The sequence below is a fragment of the Hemicordylus capensis genome, chromosome 1 (assembly GCF_027244095.1).
Source record: "Hemicordylus capensis ecotype Gifberg chromosome 1, rHemCap1.1.pri, whole genome shotgun sequence".
Taxonomy (NCBI): Eukaryota; Metazoa; Chordata; class Lepidosauria; order Squamata; family Cordylidae; genus Hemicordylus; species Hemicordylus capensis.
In genome coordinates, this window is record NC_069657.1 from 120,596,857 (window position 1) to 120,616,088 (window position 19,232).

At 41.2% G+C, this 19,232-nt stretch overlaps 1 protein-coding gene across 1 annotated transcript in view; it reads left to right on the forward strand.

Annotated features, from left to right (window-relative positions):
• Positions 1-17,399: 17,399 nt before the first annotated feature.
• LMO1 (LIM domain only 1) overlaps positions 17,400-19,232 on the forward strand; it is a 154,830-nt gene continuing 152,997 nt past the window's right edge. Inside the window, exon 1 of the mRNA XM_053285467.1 lies at positions 17,400-17,540. The gene's annotated coding sequence lies outside the window, so the exon portion shown is untranslated. The remainder of the gene's footprint in view (positions 17,541-19,232) is intronic.

The window sequence follows — 19,232 nt, forward strand, 5'->3', positions numbered from 1 at the left end:
ACTATAGATGTACTTATAATATACTAGCTGGGCCGGGCACAGAGCATCGGCGCCTCCGGCTGGCCCGCCCACCCGCCACTGACTTTTCCCCCTCCCACCCACCCGCCACTTTCTGGCCAGCTGGCTAGCCTGCCTCTTCTTCCCCCCCCCCACCTGCTTCTTCCCCTGCCCCGCCCACTGCTTTCTGGCTGGCCAGCCAGCCTGCTTCCTCTCCCCCCACCCGCTTCTCCCCCCCCACCGCTTTCTGGCTGGCTGGCAGCCCAATTCTTCTCCCCCTGCCTGATTATCCGCTCGCCCCCCCTGCTTTCTGACTGACCGGCAAGCCCGCGTCTTCTCCCTCCGACCGCTTCTCGACCCACACACCCCGATGCTTTTTGGCTGGCCAGCCAGCTTCTTCTCCACCCCACCTGCATCTTCTCCCCCCCCGCACCTTTCTGGCTGGCTGGCTGGCCTGCTTCTCACCCCCACCCCTCCCGCTGCTTTCTGGTCGGCCATCTATCTGGCCGCTGCCACCATTTTCTTCCCTCCCACCTATCCTGTGGCTATCTGGCAGCTCTCCATACTCTTGCGAGGGTTGCCACACATGGGATTAGCCACGGGTATGCCTTAGAGAATTGGATAGATAGATAGATAGATAGATAGATAGATAGATAGATAGATAGATAGATATAGTGACCTTTCTACCAGGACCGCCAGATCTCTTTCCCAGGTAAACAATGTAGATCCCTGTGTAGATCCCTGTGTGTATATGAACTTAGATTTCTTTATCCCAGTGTGCATCACAATGCATTTCTGTTTATTATCCAGGGATTCAAGATTCAAACTAAATCAGAAGCCCCACCTTCATCTCTCAAAAATGTTGTGTGGTTTTGGTTTTGGTTTAGATCTTAGAACTAAACTGATGCTAAAATCCCTCTGCTGTCTTGAGTCCTCTACACCTCCCACAAACAAGAAACAGAACCTGATACACAATAAGTGACAAGGAACCCTGAGTGGTATGGAATGACCTCTTTCTGCTCCAACACTGGCAAAAAAGAGGCAGAGATACTACGAGGCTCTCCACACAAGCAGTGTGGAGAGTGTAAAAGGGTTTGGTGGGGAGAGCGGGCTTGACCTGCTCTCCCCACACAAGAGCAGGCAACTTGCCCTGAAACATAACCTGATACACCCGATTACCAGTTCCGTAACAGAGCCAGTTGGGCCGGTGGGGATTGGGGGTCTCCTGGCCCCCGGAAGTCCCAGCATGCGTGGGGCATTCTGGGGAGCCCCCTGACACCAGGAAGCTTGTTGTAGCCTCCCGGTCAGGGGCTACTCATGAGTTGCCATGGCACAGAGCTGTGCTGTGGTGACACGCAATCAAACAAATGGAGTTAGCAGAGCTTCTGCTAACCTCATGGGGGGGGGGCAATTAAGCGGGCTTGCCGCCGGGAGCCACATGACTCCCGGCGGTTAGCATACACGGTAGAGCTGGGCTCCCTAAGCCTGGTTTCCACCGTGTGTGAGAATAGCCTTTCTATCTTTCCCAAAAAGCATTTGGAGAAGGAAGGAGCAAGACAGACTTTTCTGGGATTGGTAATTTTCTTTTCTCCTTTTCTTATCTTGTCTCCCAGTTCAAACAGCTTCTCTTGAAAAATGAGAAAGTTCTGGCCCCTTCATTGTTTAATCTTTTTATCAACGATTTAGTGCAGTTTTTAGAAATGGTAGATTCATACACCCCAAAATTGGCCGACATTAGTGTGTCAGTGTTGCTATATGCAGATGATGTGCTGTTATTGTACCAGACCCGTCTTGGTCTCCTTAGATTGCTGGGAGCCTTTGCCCGTTATTGTAATGACAATAACTTATCTATTAACTATGAGAAATCTAAGGTCCTGGTTTTCACTAAAGCTAGGAAACTTTATAAGTGGGTGGTAAATAAGGAAAATATCGAGCAGGTTTATAAATTTAAATACCTTGGTATACATTTCCAATATAATCTTAACTGGAAATCTCAAAGATTGTATTCTATCTCTATTGCTCGTAAAACTCTTAATGCTCTTTTGCGATTCGATTATTCTAAAGGAGGCCAGTATATACCTATGGCTCTCCAAGTTTTACGAGCAAAGATTGTAGCTCAATTACTTTATGGGGTCCCACTTTGGATTCAGGGAGTAACATCAGAGATGGAAAGGGTTCAATCAATATTCCTTAGGGCTATCTTTGGAGTACCCAGACGTGTACCTTATTCAGCATTATGTTTGGAATCTGGATCCCTTACTATTTTTTTTAAAGCATGGGAGCTTACTTTTACCAGATGGATTGAACTTTGCTTGGATATTCGGGAGCCCTCCTATTTTTGGTTTCTATGGAGGGACTCCTTTCCTAGCCCTTGGCTGTCATATGTCAACAATAAAATATTGCAAATGTGTCTATCTTCTTCTGAAATTCTACTCATGGGAAATGAGAAGGTGAAGGTTATACTTATACAACGCCTTCATGACACTGAGCACCAGAATCTTGTTTCTAGGGGAAATAGGACCTGCTCTCCTCTTTTCCATTCTTCCATCAAGAAGTCCGAACTACACTGAATATATTGAGCCAGTGTGGTGTAGTGGTTAGAGTGCTGGACTAGGACCGGGGAGACCCAACTTCCAATCCCCATTCAGCCATGAAACTAGCTGGGTGACTCTGGGCCAGTCACTTCTCTCTCAGCCTAACCTACTTCACAGGGTTGTTGTGAAAGAGAAACTCAAGTATGTACTACAGCGCTCTGGGCACCTTGGAGGAAGAGCGAGATATAAATGTAATAATAATAATAATAATAATAATAATAATAATAATAATAATAATATATGTATGAAACATATTTATAGTTAACAATTTCATATTTGAATGATTTGCCATCCAGCCAGTGGTGGCCGGTGATGGCTGCGCTGCTGGGGCCACGAGAGGTAAGTTTTTACCAGAAGTAGCAGAAGGTTGCCGGTTTGAATCCCCTCTGGTATGTTTCCAAGACTATGGGAAACAACTATATCAGGCAGCAGCAATATAGGAAGATGCTGAAAGGCATAAACTCATACTGCACGGGAGGAGGCAATGGTAAACCCCTTCTGTATTCTACCAAAAAAACCCCACAGGGCTCTGTGGGCACCAAGAGTCAAAATTGACTTGACGGAACACTTTACCTTTTCCTTACCATGCATGCTGCCATGAGCAGCGATGTATGGCCCACTATCCTGCATGGTGCTGCCGTGGCTCTGGCATTCACCTGGCCTCCATGTGGGATGCCAGGAGAGGCACTGATGCTCATGGTAGCATGCAGGTGCCATCGGTACTGCCAAGAATCACTTTTTCAAGGTACCTCTCGCGGCCCTGCCAAGGCAGCCCTCACTGGGAGCCACTGCATCCAGCCCCAGCAATGTGTTACATTTAAATTGTTCTAGAATGTCTTGCTTTGTCACCACCATTTTATATTGTTCTAGAGGCTAGATGATATCTTCAAATCTGTCATTCACTATCACTACCATGTTTACAGCACAGATGAAAAACAATACGCTGCCAATTCGTATACTCCATTTCAGCATGCCTGTGCACAGGAAGATGCATGTGTATATTATGTATTTGTGCTTTTGAGTTTTCAGCATTTACTGCTGCCAGCTCCTGTTTGGCTAGTATACATTTTTGCTAGCAATCTATGCAATAGCTGTGGCATGGACTGTAGACGGCCATTCATATATTATTGCAGGTGCTGACTAAATGCCAGAATGAAAACCAAGCCAAAAGTGAAGGAAATGAATAAAACAGAGAAGAGATTTATGAAATCAATTCCTTCAGCTGTAATAGTAACTATTCAGAAGTCCGTGATCTGGTACAAATTTACCTGTTTTCAGTTTGTTCAATCTACCATGCTTCAAAGTATAATTTCTAGAGACGATCCAGTCTGACATACTAATATGAGGCTGTAATAGGGCTGCATCAATTTTTTTTCTAATTTCAGTTTTCAGGTCAAAAAGTTGCAGTTTTGGTGGATTAGAAATATTTTCCCAGAACACTTTGTCCAAACCTTCTTTTCTTCCTGTTCAGTGTTCTTATTTCCTGTGGTTTCTGCTGCTTCAGCATTTCCCCCTCTTGGATGCAGCTTCTTTCTGCTTTGTGGATTAGTCACATGAGTGATCCCAACCAGTCAGGGTTCATGTAGTGAATTAGTTGGTAACATGCTGCTACATAGGCAAACCGATTTGACTGTAGGATGACATCATGAAGGACAATAAGAACAATTGAGAATGAAGGCAATGCTGCCTGAATTAGTCACATGGGTGATTTACGGAATCAGGAAGGATGCAATTCACCGGATGAGAGTGAGAGAGAGCTTGTGCAATGTAAAATAATGAATGAACATTTTCACAGACTGTTGAATGATTGCCAAAAGTGCAAGACATTCTTCAATTGTGTACAAAATGTTCATGAAAAATTGTGAGTAGTGTTTTACTCAGCCCTAGACTGTATTCAACAATTTAATTGCCTTTCTCTAGGATATGCACTATGATAATCCTGTTAACAAGGAAAGGTTGACATGTTTTGAGAATGCCACAACATTATTTGGTCCTTGAAAATTTGAAGTACTTATTTCTCCCTCTCTCTTTCCAAACTTCATTTTTTCAAAGGATCAAAGGTCATAAGATTATTGGAGTGCAAAGGACAACATTGTGCTGCCCAGCCTCCTATGATTTTATCGAAGGATTTCATTTGGCAGGAGAAAGATTTTGTCTGAATGAAATCTAGGTGAAAATGTGTAGAGCCTTATTATTATACAAGCACTGTAGTGCTTGCTAAATCAAGGTGAGGTGAACAATCCAAATTTCATTCTTAAGTAGAAAAGTAGTTAAGTAACATTCTATCAGTTATAAAATTCCAGCCATCAATCCAATCCATCTGATTTGGCACACACCCAAGCAACACCACTTATCAAAATTTCACGCAGATCCGTTGAAAAATGACCAAGATAACAACAGTTTTAAAACTGAACTCAAAGAAGGTAATTTTACTTGTCGGCAGACATATTCAGCTAGCGTAACCTAAAGTACGGTTAAGTTGCACTGTCGAGTCGGTGTCGACTCCTGGCGACGACAGAGACACATGGGTATTTTGGTAGAATACAGGAGGGGTTTACCATTGCCATCTCTCATGCGTAACCTACATTTCTCTTATTTTCCTTACTACTTAACATATGTCCCAAAATTCAGGTCCATAGTATAATTCTTTCCTTTTGGGAGGGGGGGGACCCATTCATTATTCCTCAAAGAATTACCCCATTGTAACAAGGTAAGCACTAAGGGCACAGATTTCAGATGTTGGTAGATCAAGGGTTTCTGAGGACAACTGGGACAGGGAAATACTGGCAAGATTTGAGCAAGTCTACAGGGGGTTCACTAATCTCCCTAACCTCAAAATTTGCCCCATAAGTTATAGAAACATATCCATTGCAATGCAGAAGATATGCTACAGTAACTTCACAGGAACACATTTTAAGAAGCAGAAATCACAACCTCCAAAAATCATCGGGAAAGCTGCACCTGTTGCATTTCTCCCTAGATGCATCCTTCTACAGCCCAATGCTGAGCTGAGAAACCAAAGCAAAGTGTGAGTGTATGGAGCCTAATTTTTAAAGCCAGTATAATATAGGAAGTATTTATTGTTTACATAGCATGGAAGTTAAGACAGGTGTTATTGACTGGTTCCCCCCCCACCACCATTTTTCTGCTCAGTTCTTGACTTGTTCTTTCTTGTAGGCCTGCTTTGTTTCATTGGTGTTGAATAGTTTCTCATTATTGACCATTTGAAGTGCATCTTCTTCACTATCCTTGAGATATTCTTCAAGGCCTCTTTTCTCCTCCTCTACTGTTTGATGGACTTGCAGCATACCACTTGAGCTGCGAGGGAGGTATAGCCTATCTACATCACTGCGGGGGTGCAGAGCATAATTGATGGTCATTATTTTCCTGGTCTTACGATCTAGCGTCTCTAGCTCTGCCTGGGTCGAGTCTATTATTCCTGCAGTGTATCTGATCATAGGTATAGCCCAAGTGTTTATGGCTTGTATGGTGTTCCCGCCATTGAGTTTCGACTTTAGGATTTTTCTAACTCTCCTGATGTATTCACTTCCCATTTTTCTTTTAACTTCAGTGTGTGCAATGTTATCAGCCTGGAGAATGCCCAAGTATTTGTAATGTTCTTTCTCTTCCAGGTTCTTGATCTTGCTTCCATTGGGAAGTTCTATTCCTTCTGTTTTTGTTTTTGTTTTCCTCTGTTCATTATTAATACAGCACACGTTATTAATACAGCAAACTCGATTGCTATATCGCTACTGAATATACGGACAGTGTTTAGCAGTGATTCGATTTCTGACTGGGACTTTCCATACAACTTCAGATCGTCCATGTACAGCAGATGGTTGATTTGACTTGATGTTTTAGATGTTTGGTATCCGAGGTCTGTTTTGTTTAGTATTTGTGAAAGTGGAGTCATGGTGATTACAAACAACAGAGGGGATAGTGAGTCCCCTTGGAAAATACCTCTTCTAATACTAACCTGTCCAAGTGTCTCACCATTGATTGTTAACTGTGTACGCCACTTGCTCATTGCTTTTTAAATAAATATCTGAATGTTTTTGCTGACACCAGTTGTTTCTAAACATTTTAGTATCCATGTGTGAGGCAATGAGTTGAAGGCTTTCTTGTAGTCAATCTATGCAACACTTAGATTTGTTTTTCTTCTCTTGCAATTCTCTAAAATCATTTTGTCAATCAGCAGCTGGTATTTTGTGCCTCTGGTGTCCGGACAATTTCCTTTCTGTTCAGCTGGCAGCTGTTTGTTAGTTAATAAGTGTTGCATCACTTCATCTGCTATTATTCCAGTTAATAATTTGAACATGGTTGGCAGACAGGTTATTGGTCTATAATTACTTGGAACTGTACCTTTTGCTGGGTCTTTCATGATGAGATGAGTTTTCCCAGTTGTTAGCCATTGTTCAATATCACCTCCTTGCAAAATGTGATTGAACTGTTTTGATAGTTGTTTATGAAGGCTTGTTAGGTGTTTAAGCCAAAAGCCATGCAATTCATTGTCACCTGGGGCAGTCCAATGTTTAATTTTCTTTGCTCTTTCACTTATTAATTCTGGTGTTATTATTAGATCTTGCATTTGTTGGTTACATTTTTTGGCCTTTTTCATCCAGCCTGCTTTTTTATTATAATCTATTGGATTGTCCCATAATTTCCCCCAGAATTGCACTGTTTCTTCTTTATTTGATGTTTCTAGGTTTCTTGCAGTTTCTCCTTCTGTGCTTTGGTAGAAACGTCTCTGATTCGACTGGAATTGGAGATTCTTCCTGTTTTGTGTAATTCTGGCTTCGTATCTGCTAATCTTCTTTGACACTGCTGTTATTTGCTGCTTTATTATTTCCAGGACTTCTCTAATTCTCCTTGAATTTAGGTGGTATTTTTGGATCAGATACTGTTTGGTGTTTTCATTCTTCAGCTTCTTGTCTTTCATATCTTTCAATTTACTAGCATCTGATCTAAGCCTGGCGATTTTATTTTCTAATCTGATCTTCCATTTAGGTGATGTACTACTTTCTTTTTTGACAGGTCCACTGATCTTATATCCGAGCTCTTGTGTTGTTATGGTTGCTGCACTGTACATTAGTTGGTTTGTTTCTTGCAAATTATTGGTTGTTATTTCTGCAAGTGCAGCATTGACATCTTTTAATGCCTGAGCAAGTTGTTTTTTGGCAGCTGTTTTTAGAGCTGGAAGTCGAACCCTGGTGGTTGTTTGGTTCATGTGCTCAGTTATTTTTTGCTTTAGTTCTTGTTGCTTTTCTGTTAAACGGCATTTGGGTTTTTGAGGTGAAGGCAAAGGGGAGGTTGCCTGGTTTTGATTTTGAAACAGTTCAGCAACAGTGGCATCCTCTATTTCCAACACCTCCTCCTCCACCTGTGCCTGAACAACTTCTTCAGTTGGTGGTAATTCTTCTTCCATATCTTGAGCCTGTGTTGCTCTTTGCAGTTCTTCCAGGTCAACTTCTGTGAATACTTTATTTCTTATTATGAATCTTCTCTGGTCTGCTAGCCTTTGTTCTGTTATTTCTGTATCTGGATGCTTCTCTTTCCAAATTTGGTACATTCTTTTTAAATAACCTCTTCTAGTTGGACTAGACTTGTATTAGCAGATCATTATTTCCTTGTTGGCATTTTTCGTATATTTTTTTCGGTTAAACGACGTTTCTTCCAGTAACCTTGCAGTCTCCAGCCCTGGTTGCTCAACTGAAGATCCTGAGTCCTGTAGCCCACTTGCCACCAGATGTCCAGGGACTCTAGCACCTGGCGCGGTCCTTGTTGACCTGAGTGACGACCGATCCAGTATAGATTTATTAAAGTTATGTTTCACCATATAGTTGATGGGAGAGGCACTCTTTGTCTGGCTCCTCTGGTGAGACCTGTCTTGTATGGTTGGACTTCTGGCATAGCTCTCACCTTCCTCAGAGCACGCAAGCCCCACAACCACGCCAAGGTAGTGCCTCACTGGGCATCATCATCATCATCATCATCATCATCATTTTTACTACTCTCAGACATATTTCCTGACATATCAGAACAAGGCTATTATCAGTATTCAGATGTGACTGGGTATGGAATTTCTGTTCATTTCTAACAGTCTGTCCATCTCTCATTCTTTCCTATACTAAATAAATTTCTAGGGGATCCAAAAGCTGACTTTTAGCTGGAGTATGCATTTGAGATATATGAGGATCTATATATGTGAAATATACATTATACAGTATATGTTTATGAGTGTACACACCAGTAGATAAATAGATAACAAAGACACACACACTTTTGTCCTTGGTCCTTGGTTTCATGAATCTAAACATGTGCAGTTGCATCTTTTATACAAAGAATATATAATAAGTGAAGTGAAATAATTTATCCCCAAGAAGCAGGAGTGGGGTTTATGATTCATGAAAGCCGCAGCAAGTATGCATATGCAGCTCTTAACCTTATGTGTATAGACTGAAGAAAGAGCTCTACTCCTTCTGTTTGATAAATTATACATAACTCTCCTGTACTTAAATATAAATTTTCCACATGCTTCATTTTGACAAATATTTCAGTTTGTAATTGAGGATATGCTACCCAAACAAAGTTAACAGAGAAGGAATTGGCACCATGTGCAGTAGCAAGGTTCATGACATTAAAAAGGTAAGATACAACTTGAGTACTTGGGCAGGGATATCATTGAGTGTTGTGCAGGGAAGAGCAGTCCCGCCCCCTATGTTTCCAAATCACAATCAATTCCTCAGGGACACTTCCTATCTTTCTGGTTATTATGGGGTGGGGTGTGGGGTGGGGGGAACCCCTAACAAATGCTCTTCACTGTCTCCTCATTTTGCAGTTAACTTCTTGAATAAATCCAAAAATAAGCCACTGAATCTTGCTATGAATCCCCCCCCACACACACACACACAAACACACACGCCACCACTCCACTGCTGAAATCTCAAATGATGTCCCTGCTTATGGAAAAGGTTGACTTTAAGGTGAAATTTGAACAAAAGGAAGATAACATATGGAGACAAATCCTGCAAAGGGCTACTTGGTATTTACTTGAGAAGCTGATTTTAAGATTTACTAGGGGGAACCTCTACAGAACATTTAAACCAGGGCTGTGCATAGCTTTAGAGGCTAAACACGTTCAAAATTGTATTGGCCCAATTTGGCAAATTTCAGCCTGAACAGAAACACTTCCCCTTTTCGGGGCAAGTCAGGGTTGAACTGAAGTCAGCTCCGGCTGAATCGGTTTGGCCTCCAAAACACGCACACATGCACCCATTCTCCTCAGTACTTAATCATGCAATGGCAGAAGCCTCTGAAAAAGACTACATTTCCCAAGAAACCCTGCACCTTTCCAGGACTGCAGGATGTTCTTTCTTGAAAAACCTCTCCCAGGACTTTTGAAGGAGAAGTTGCATGAGTTGCATCTGCTTGGTCCCTCACCCTTGGGAATGTCTTGCCTCTCCTGAAACCTGGTAAGGGGAGGAGGAGGATCAAATCAGACCTCCTGGTTTGAATTGGGCAGAATTGAAGCAGCCTGCCCCGCAAAGCATCAATTCAAGGACCCTCAAAATACTGAGGCAGGCTCTGAGTGAAATCCTACATGCTTTGCATACTACTGGAAGGCGGAAGCCAGCACCATAGAAACACAATGAGATATAAAAGGAGCCAAACTAAGGCCTTATAAGTCCTGTGATGGGAGACATGGGTCTCCTTTTGCAAAGATCAAGAGCCTTCCCACTGTATAAGATTCCTGAAATACTATGATGATAAATATGACGATAAATAAGGTGGGAGAAATGCCCTACTCTAGTTCAGGGCATGCTCCCATTTTCTATTCCTATGTTAGTTTAAAAAAAAAAAAAAAGACCAGAGGCACCAACACTGATAGTCTGTTAAGTGGCTGGTGGGTAGGAGGGCTCCATCCTATCCATCAGCTGTACCCAGCTCTTTAATGAGGCAGGAGGGAACACACTCCTACCCAGCTACCACTTAACAATTGCTGTTGGCATCTCTGACCATAGTTTTTCCTAGTGCAGGTACAGTATAGGTGTGACCTGTATACTGGGGAATTAATTGAATGATGGTAATAATATGCAATCCTGTTAATAGCTGAGAACTTTTAGGAATGTGACATATCTTTTAATTCAGGATTTGAAAAACTTGCCTAGAAAGATTTCTTAGTTCTTCATTTTCTGTCACCATTGGGATTGGCCGTGGGAGAATGGAGAAATTCATTCCTCATTCACCAGTGGAGCTCATTGGGTTGCAATGGACAAATCAATCTTTTAGCTTAACTACCCTCTGGCTATTTTGAGATAAGACTGACAATGCATTTGTATACTGAAAACGGTAGGAAAAGAACTAATAATGATCTTCCCAGAAATTTATAAAATGGCACAATACAGTTTTGGTTTTTATTTTTTAAAGAAAGAATTGGTGAAAGAACTAATGGTTCATTATGTATTGTAACACAATGCAAATTGAAAGTCCATTTAAAACACAGAGCAGACATCTCCTCCCCCTTCCAGCTCTTTCCTTTCCTTTTCCTTTTTAATTTGGGCTATGAAGCACATTTTGTTACTGCTAATACCCTTATTGTGAGTCACTTGGCCAAGACTTCCCTAGTGTGACGCCACCTGCAATACTTTGGACGTAATTGCAGTACTTGTCTCTAGCTATCTACACTGGATTTGTTCTTTGAGGGAGGGAGGACCTAGAGAATTGTCCCTCTGTTTTCTTTCTTTACAGAAGTTTCCATGCTTCCGAAAGCAAACTTAACAGAGACTTACTGAAAGCTTTCTGAAATAGTTCTTGAAATATGGTGCATAATCTCCTGAGATTAACTTTGTGACAAAAATTTAAATGCAAGTTTAATTTGGCACCTTCCACTTAACTGATTCCAAACACATAAAAATGCTTCAGTTAAGTACTTAAGATGACATTTAATTGGTCCTGAATATGATACCACTCTGTATAAAATCTTTGTGCTGCTTAAAAACTTTAATCACAGCTTTTCAGATTCACTGAAAAAGATTCACCCTCCACTAGCATCTGTGGGCATATAAAAGCTTTAAAGTGGTACCAACCCGTGAAAAAGGTGCGTAGCTGCTCTTACAACTTCTTTGCAACTTTTGTTTGGAAGCAGCCTTTTTATTGGGAAAGAGTTCTATAAAAAGAATTAGCAAGAGGGGTGTGTATGATGGGACAGTTGCTTCTAATAACGTGGGGAGAAAGAATATGGGGCTGGAGGAAATAAGGCATTATCTCTTGCTTCTGATGGAGATATGCAAAAATTGACATGATACGCTAGTGGACTAGTTTGCTTAGGGCACAGTCCAACACACAGACAGGCAGGCTGTTTATGGATTTAATGCCAGCGGAATGGTTATTGTCCAGGTTTTATTACATTTGTTGTTATTGCATTGTCCATTGCCATTCTGCTTTATACTGAAGGTTATTGTTAACCACTTTAGGATCTTGTCTTGGCTCAGAGGCAGGTTATAAAATTAAATGATTAATACATATCTAAACAAGTCTATTGATATGCATGAGCTTAAGTGTGCCTAGCTCCATGCTAGACCATGGCCTTAGACTGCGTACAAATATACTTCTGTGTAAGAGTGGCCACTCTCTGCTTTGTTTAAAAAAAAAAAAAAGAGGGTCTTGTGTTCCAACGAAAAAGAAGTGCAGTTTTTCAATGTAGTGGAGCTTGAATGAGGAAGATCTATCTTCAAGGTGGCCTTTTGGCTGGCATCCTGTGATATCATGAATGTTCTCAATCCCCAGTTCCCAGAGTAGTTCTGCAACTTTGAAAAAAGTTTCTTTTTTAATTAAAAAATAAGAGGAAGTGAATGAAAATACATTTTTTTTTTTTTAAGGAAGGCAGTTTACCTGTAACATAGGGGAAGGAGCAACACTAACTGTTGAACCAATGTTTGATCCACTGGCATGCACATTGCAAAACTGGAAGGAAACTGGGTTTTACATTGTAGGTGAGGAACCTGCTGTGACGTCTCTTTTTATATGATGTCAGTCCTCACCCTTGAGGGTGTGTGCGGCACACAACCTAAAATTGTAATATGCCTTCCAGCTGGTCCTATTTCATAGTGCTGTGCGAAACAGCCCCAGTTCGATTCAGGGGCTACTTTTGTCTTTGGAGTGGCCTCCAATTCAATTTGCATCTGTGGACTGGCAAAGCTGGTCAAAGATTGCCGAACTGCTCTATCCAGTCCAGAGATAAGAGAAGGGTAGGTAGGTGCAACGACATGGCTTTCAACATGGCTTTGTGTGTGTGTGCAGAGGCGTAGGTAGGGGAGAGGGGGCTCATGTTCGCCCCTCTTCCTGGCAGCCCCTTGGAGTGAGAGAGATAATGAAGAAAATAGAGAGGGGTGGTGCTGGGGGCCCCTCAGGAGCTGGGGGGCCCGGGTTCTTTGAACCCATCTGCTCAATTATAGCTACACCACTGTGTGTTTGTGTGTGTGCAACAACATGGCTTCACCCCACCCCCCAGGAGTCCTTTTCAAACAAGGACTCCTGTTTTTTGTTTGAAAAGGACTCCTGGAAAAGAATTTATTTTCTCTTCCTGCAGTTGGGGAAGTTGCAAGTCATTTTAACGATAGCAGTCTTTTCAGAGGCTGTGGTAATGACGTTTTAGTTGTACTGGAGTTTACCTGCCAATTTTACTACTTTAGCTAACAAGTAGTCTGTGTTTTCCACACATATCCTAAGCATCCTAAGTTTTTAAGGTGTTCTCCCACTGCTCCCAAGAGCTGTTCCTGGACATTAGGGGACCTTTTTGGAAAGACATTTGATTCAGTGCAAACAGCTGTAGTGGGGAAATTGGCACATGCAGATGCACTTTCCATGAGTTTAGGGGTTCTTTAGATTCTGGCCCTGGTTTGTTTTTCTTCCAAAAAGGAACGAATTACAAAAAGGAACTACTTACAAGAGTGCTAGTGTGTGCCACATTTTGAAAATTTCAGTGCTTTCACTTCTGAAAAGTTGCAGGAAAGCAAGAGCATGCATTTTGGCATACAAGAATGTGCCAAAATGTAGGGGAATTTATACCTTTCCAAAGTCTTTGGCAGATCATGTCACCAGATCAAACAATCTGGTTTATTTGGCTTGCTCTCTCACCATCACGCTATGAATTCCTTGTGTGCATAATATAAAATGAGTGTTCCTAATTTTGCCCTTCAAATGTTGGGAAGTGTGTTTAAATGGATAAAGAAACTATTTAAAAGTATGTGTATGCACGCCTATACTATTCATTCTAATATTAGTTGTTCTATGGCCCTAGATCTTAAAGTGGCATCTCAACTCCACCCTCTCCCTATTACTGACTACTTGGCAGTAACACTTCTCTCTAAAAGTATTTTAGTGCTTGCAACTGACGGTAAGCCATATTTTATCTATCTAATGTGTAATTTAATAAGCCAACATGCAATTATTTGAATTAATTGGAAGATGTGTAAGAGCTTTCTGTTGTAATGCACTTTGGTAGTCATCCTTAAATGCACATTTATATCTACTGATCTATAAATATTTGAGGTATATTTATGTAAATTGAAGATACTTGCAAGATGCTATAGATAGATAGTTTGCAAGGGTGTTTATAGTGCAGATCCACACTGAACACATCAAGCAGCGCAAGTTAGACAATTTAGATAGATAGATACACACACACATACACACAGTATTTTGAAAGAATCCTTATATTTTTGCTTCTTGTGAATGCTAATTCAATTCAATTCAATTTTATTACAGCCATTGGCCAGCAGAAATAGAAATAACAAACATATCCAATACAACCAACAATACTAAAACACAATCAAACAAAATATAGTCATTGAATGCTAATCCAATTTCAGCAGCTAAGGTAAAAGGTAAAGTGTGCTGTTGAGTCGATTTCGACTTCTGGCACCCACAGAGCCCTATGGTTTCCTTTGGTAGAATACAGGTGGGGTTTACCATTGCCTTTCAGCATCTTCCAGTTCCTATATCGCTGCTGGCAGTTTAAAAGAGGTGCTATAATTAGGGAACTGTTGGAATTCTGAACTTCTGAACTCCTCCTTGTTGATGAACTTCCTGGCAACACCAGATTGCTATCACAACTGGGTGACTCTAAGTTCCAGCAATGTGGCCAATTAGATAATGCTGACTAGTGAACAGAGTGCTATCATACATGGCCAGGCCATTTTTCTGTCAGGATGTGCACAAATCACAGTTCACTTTTAAAAGTGAGAGCATGTGGGTACCTGCTTCTTTGCTGCTCACTCCCTCTTCCAGCTGTGGCAACTCGCCCCCTCACACGGTACCAGCACAATGGTGGCACGCACCTGGTCCCTGTTTATGTGCGGCGGCCCTTTGCATGGTCAGCAAAACGAATATTCACAAATACTAAGCATTTGCTAAATTTAGTAAATTTTGAATGTGAAATTCAAAAATTTAAAATTTGACCAATTTGTGAAAATTTTACCTCACCATTTAAATGTTTATGCTTTAGTTTCTTAGCATCTCTTGATGGTTTTTATTTTAGCAGACTTCAGATATGTGGTTTCTTAAGATGAATTGTCTTTGGGAAGAAGTATGTGTCAGAAAAAGCCCGGACCTCCAAACCTGAACATTGTTATCTGTTCTGCGCCCAGATTTGGTCTGGGGTGTGTGAGCATGAGTGCTTTTGGGGAGAGATTGTCCCATTCAGGGGCGTAACTATAATAGGGCAAGGGGAGACAGTTGTCTGGGGGCCCACTGCCTTGGGCCCCCCCCCGAGGCAAGTCACATGACTGACTCTCCCAGCTGTGCACCCGCCTGGGCTTCCTTCAGTTGCATTCATCCTCCGAAATTGATGTGTGTGTGAAGACTTGGAGCTACTAGAATATGACTTGCATCGTCCACAATGTACAAAACCTTTAAAAAAATAATTTAGGATGATTATGGCACATAGGTTATATATATATAATTTCTACTATGCTTTTTGTTACCACTATTAGCCTCATTTAAGATTTCTTTACTTAATGAGCTGAGCTTCGGTGGGGGGGCATTTTAAAATATTTTCTCTGGGCCCACTCCAACCTTGCTACGCCCCTGGTCCCATTGCTGAGGTTGAGACAGCCAGCACCTGAGAAGGCATCAGTTGTAGGTGAAGGAGTCTGCTTGTTTGTTTTAGGGTGGAAAGTCTACAGGTGAAAGCTTGTCCCTGCTGAGACCATAAACTTTATTCAAAGTAAACATGTTTGTAAGCTGTCTTGAAAAACTAAATGATGGGAAGGCAAGATATAAATCCATCACACACGTCTATTATATATTTTGAAGAGTTTGTGTGAAACAAAGTCATACTTTCTGATGACCTACAGATACCAAATTTTGCATGCACAATCCTGCCACTGAAATTACGTGAATGTACTACATTTTACACTGGGTTATTCATGGTGAAAATTTAAATAATATTTTGTAGTTTTTTGAAGAATTTCTGAATATCATACTTTTGGATTACCTAAAGATACCAAATTTTGCATGAACACTCCTGCCACTTAAGTTAACTGAATGCACTACTCTTTACACCAAAATATGCTTAGGGACATTTTTTAAAATTATTTTTAGCTAAATTCTGAATTATCATATTTTAGTTCTCAACAGATTTATAACACTCAACAATCAGATCAATTCCTCCAAAATGACATAATGCCCAAGAAAAGCAAAAGATCTTTCCCAGATTCAAATTTGCTGATTCAAATTTGCCATATACGGCCATTATACAATAAAATAAATAACCCTACAAATTTCAAACTTTACTTTTACTTAACCTTTGCAGGCACATTAATAAAAAAAATCATATTGCATATATTTACTTTCTTGAACTTGCCTATAATCTACGCAAAATGACTTTGCCCAGTTAATGACAGGCTAGTAAAGAAAGAAAGAAAGAAAGAGAGTGAACTGGCAATAAAATCACCATTGCATGTTATTCATAAAATGCTTTAAGATTAAAAATCACCACTGCATGTCAGCTATCTAATATTGCCAGATGGATACTGTTCAGTGTTCAATCCTGTCAAATATGCTATGATGGGTGCTGCCTAACCCTCAGGGACATAGTTTTGGGTGACAAAGAGTGCTTCCAGAGGAAATCCTCCCACATAAGTGCCAGTGCTGGGTTACTCAGTCACATCTGCAGCACCAGCACATCTCATAAAGCACTTGCACTTCATTATTCAGGATGTTACCCATAACCCTTTTTCAGATGTGCTAGTTTACACATGCAGGTAGAGCCAGGCAGTATCAAAATCCATATTTCAGATACACTTAAAATTGTATTTTTTTATCTGAAACACACAAAGAAATGTATTGGAAGTCCTGGAATTACTGCTGTATTCAGTATTTTGGATGTTTTATGGAGCATGACAAATATACTACCTTCTTGATATTGAAAACAGGCCACACATTAGGGTGATGCTCTGTTAGTACACTTAGCTAGCTATGGTGAACAAAACGCTCTCATGCACAACAGGCCCTTTGAAGGGTCAGTTTGGAGTGCCTTCATTGTTGTGTGAGTCTGAATGATTAATTGTATGCAAGGCTTTGATGAGCAAATTAATCAGAGTTAGATCCCTCCCACACCCACAGTGGTCAAAGAGGGATCAATCTGCATAGCTGAAGAGACAGAATTAACATCTCAGAGGGGACAATATCCGGTAGTGGTGTTGTCTGCTTTGACCAAAACTCGTAGTGGATCATATAGTAGCTCCATCTACTGGACACTGAAGGAAGCATCAGGACAAAGTTTCAGGATAATCAACCATTTTAGGCAAGAACCCAAAGTAGCAGTAGGAGAGACAGGGGTTAACCTCCCTCTGCATCACAAAATGAGGACAAAAGTTTGGACCTCAGCTGAGCACCTTGGAGATGACAGAAAGCAGCAGCAGCACCGGTGGCTTCTATGAAAAAATAGTAAGTGAAACCTCCCCACTGCTTCCAGGGTTAAAAGGGATTCTAGGAGTAGGGAGGCACATTCTCTCAGAAACATCTTTGTTCTTTTCTTTAAAATAACTTAAAATTCTATATACCTTGTAGGGCTAGCACTACATTGGTGTAATCCTGCGGATGGGAGCATATACTCAGTTATTTTCATTCTCTTTTATAAAACAAATATATTTGACTAAAAGAGATTGATATAGAGATATACACACACATACAGTAGAACATCGTTATTCGCAGTATCACTGTTTGCAGTTCCACGTATTTGGGGAATTATGTATTTGGGGAACGTCTAATTGACACCAGTTTTCATTATCTTTGGAAACTGAAGTGTTAAAACCCATGTACCCATGGTTTCTAGAGGGCTGGAAGTGACCATGGAGGTCACTTCCAGCCACCATTTTGTTAGGAGGAGCCCTGGAGGAGCCATTTTATGGCTCATTTCTTTTGAAAAACCACACATTTTCCACACATTTTTTTGCTGTTTGGGGGGCATTACGTAGATGGGGGGGCATTCCTGAGCACAAGGGAACATGGTATATTATTTATTATTATCATTATGAACCCCACCACCCATTGAGATCATCAGGATCATCTGCTTTTGCCATTGGCTCGTCTGGCAGCTGCTCAAGGACGGGCCTTCTCCGTTGCTGCCCCGAGGCTTTGGAATGCGCTCCCTAGTGAAATAAGAGCCTCCCCATCTCTGATAATTTTTAAAAAGTCTTTAAAGACACATCTGTTCAACCAGGCTTTTAACTGATATTGTTTTAATTGTTTTAATGTTGTTTTTAGAATATCGTTTTTAAAAATTGTTTTTAAATTGCTGTGTTTTAAATTTTGGTTTTGTTTTGTTTTGTTTTTAACTAACATTTTATCTTTGTTTTTATCTGGTTGTAAACAGCTCAGAGACGTAAGTTTTGGGCGGTATTAAAATATGTTAAATAAATAAAATATATAAATAAATTTATTATTATTATTATTATTATTATTTACATTTTATATCCCGCTCTTCCTCCAAGGAGCCCAGAGTGGTGTGCTACATACTTAGGTTTCTCCTCACAACAACCTTGTGAAGTAGTAAACACTATCAATTATTTTCCTGTGTGTCCCCCCCCCCCCTTTTGCATGTTTTTATTCACCTTTATGATCAATTCTGGAACCTAGCCTCCCTTTTCCCATAGGCATAATGCCTCGTTACTCACAGTTTCATTACTCATGGTAGTAGGTGAGGAACTGAACCCCCCCGAGACCATAAAAATACTCCAGAAGGTGTCCCACCTCCCTGCATTATTTCTGCATTTTTAATAACAAGAATTAACTAATCTGTAAGAATGCAGGGCAAATGTCCCTGGGCCCTGATGGAGGGCGGGGAGGAGTGATGTGTGGGGAGAGCGTATGATATTATTTGCATAGGAGTGAGGGAAAGGGTGTGCCAAGAATGTTTTGTTTGGCCTGCTGTGGCACATTATAATCACATTGCCATGTTGCTCAGTGATGTCATTATAATGCACTGTGGCAGGCTGGCTGCCCAGAAGCAGCTGGCATCAGCAGGCGTGGTGGGTGAAGGCAGCAGAGCAATGAGGACAGCAGGTGGCAGGAGGTGATAGGGACGGACTGCCTGCCCGCCTGCTGAGACAGGGACTGCCCACCCACCCACTCAGATGG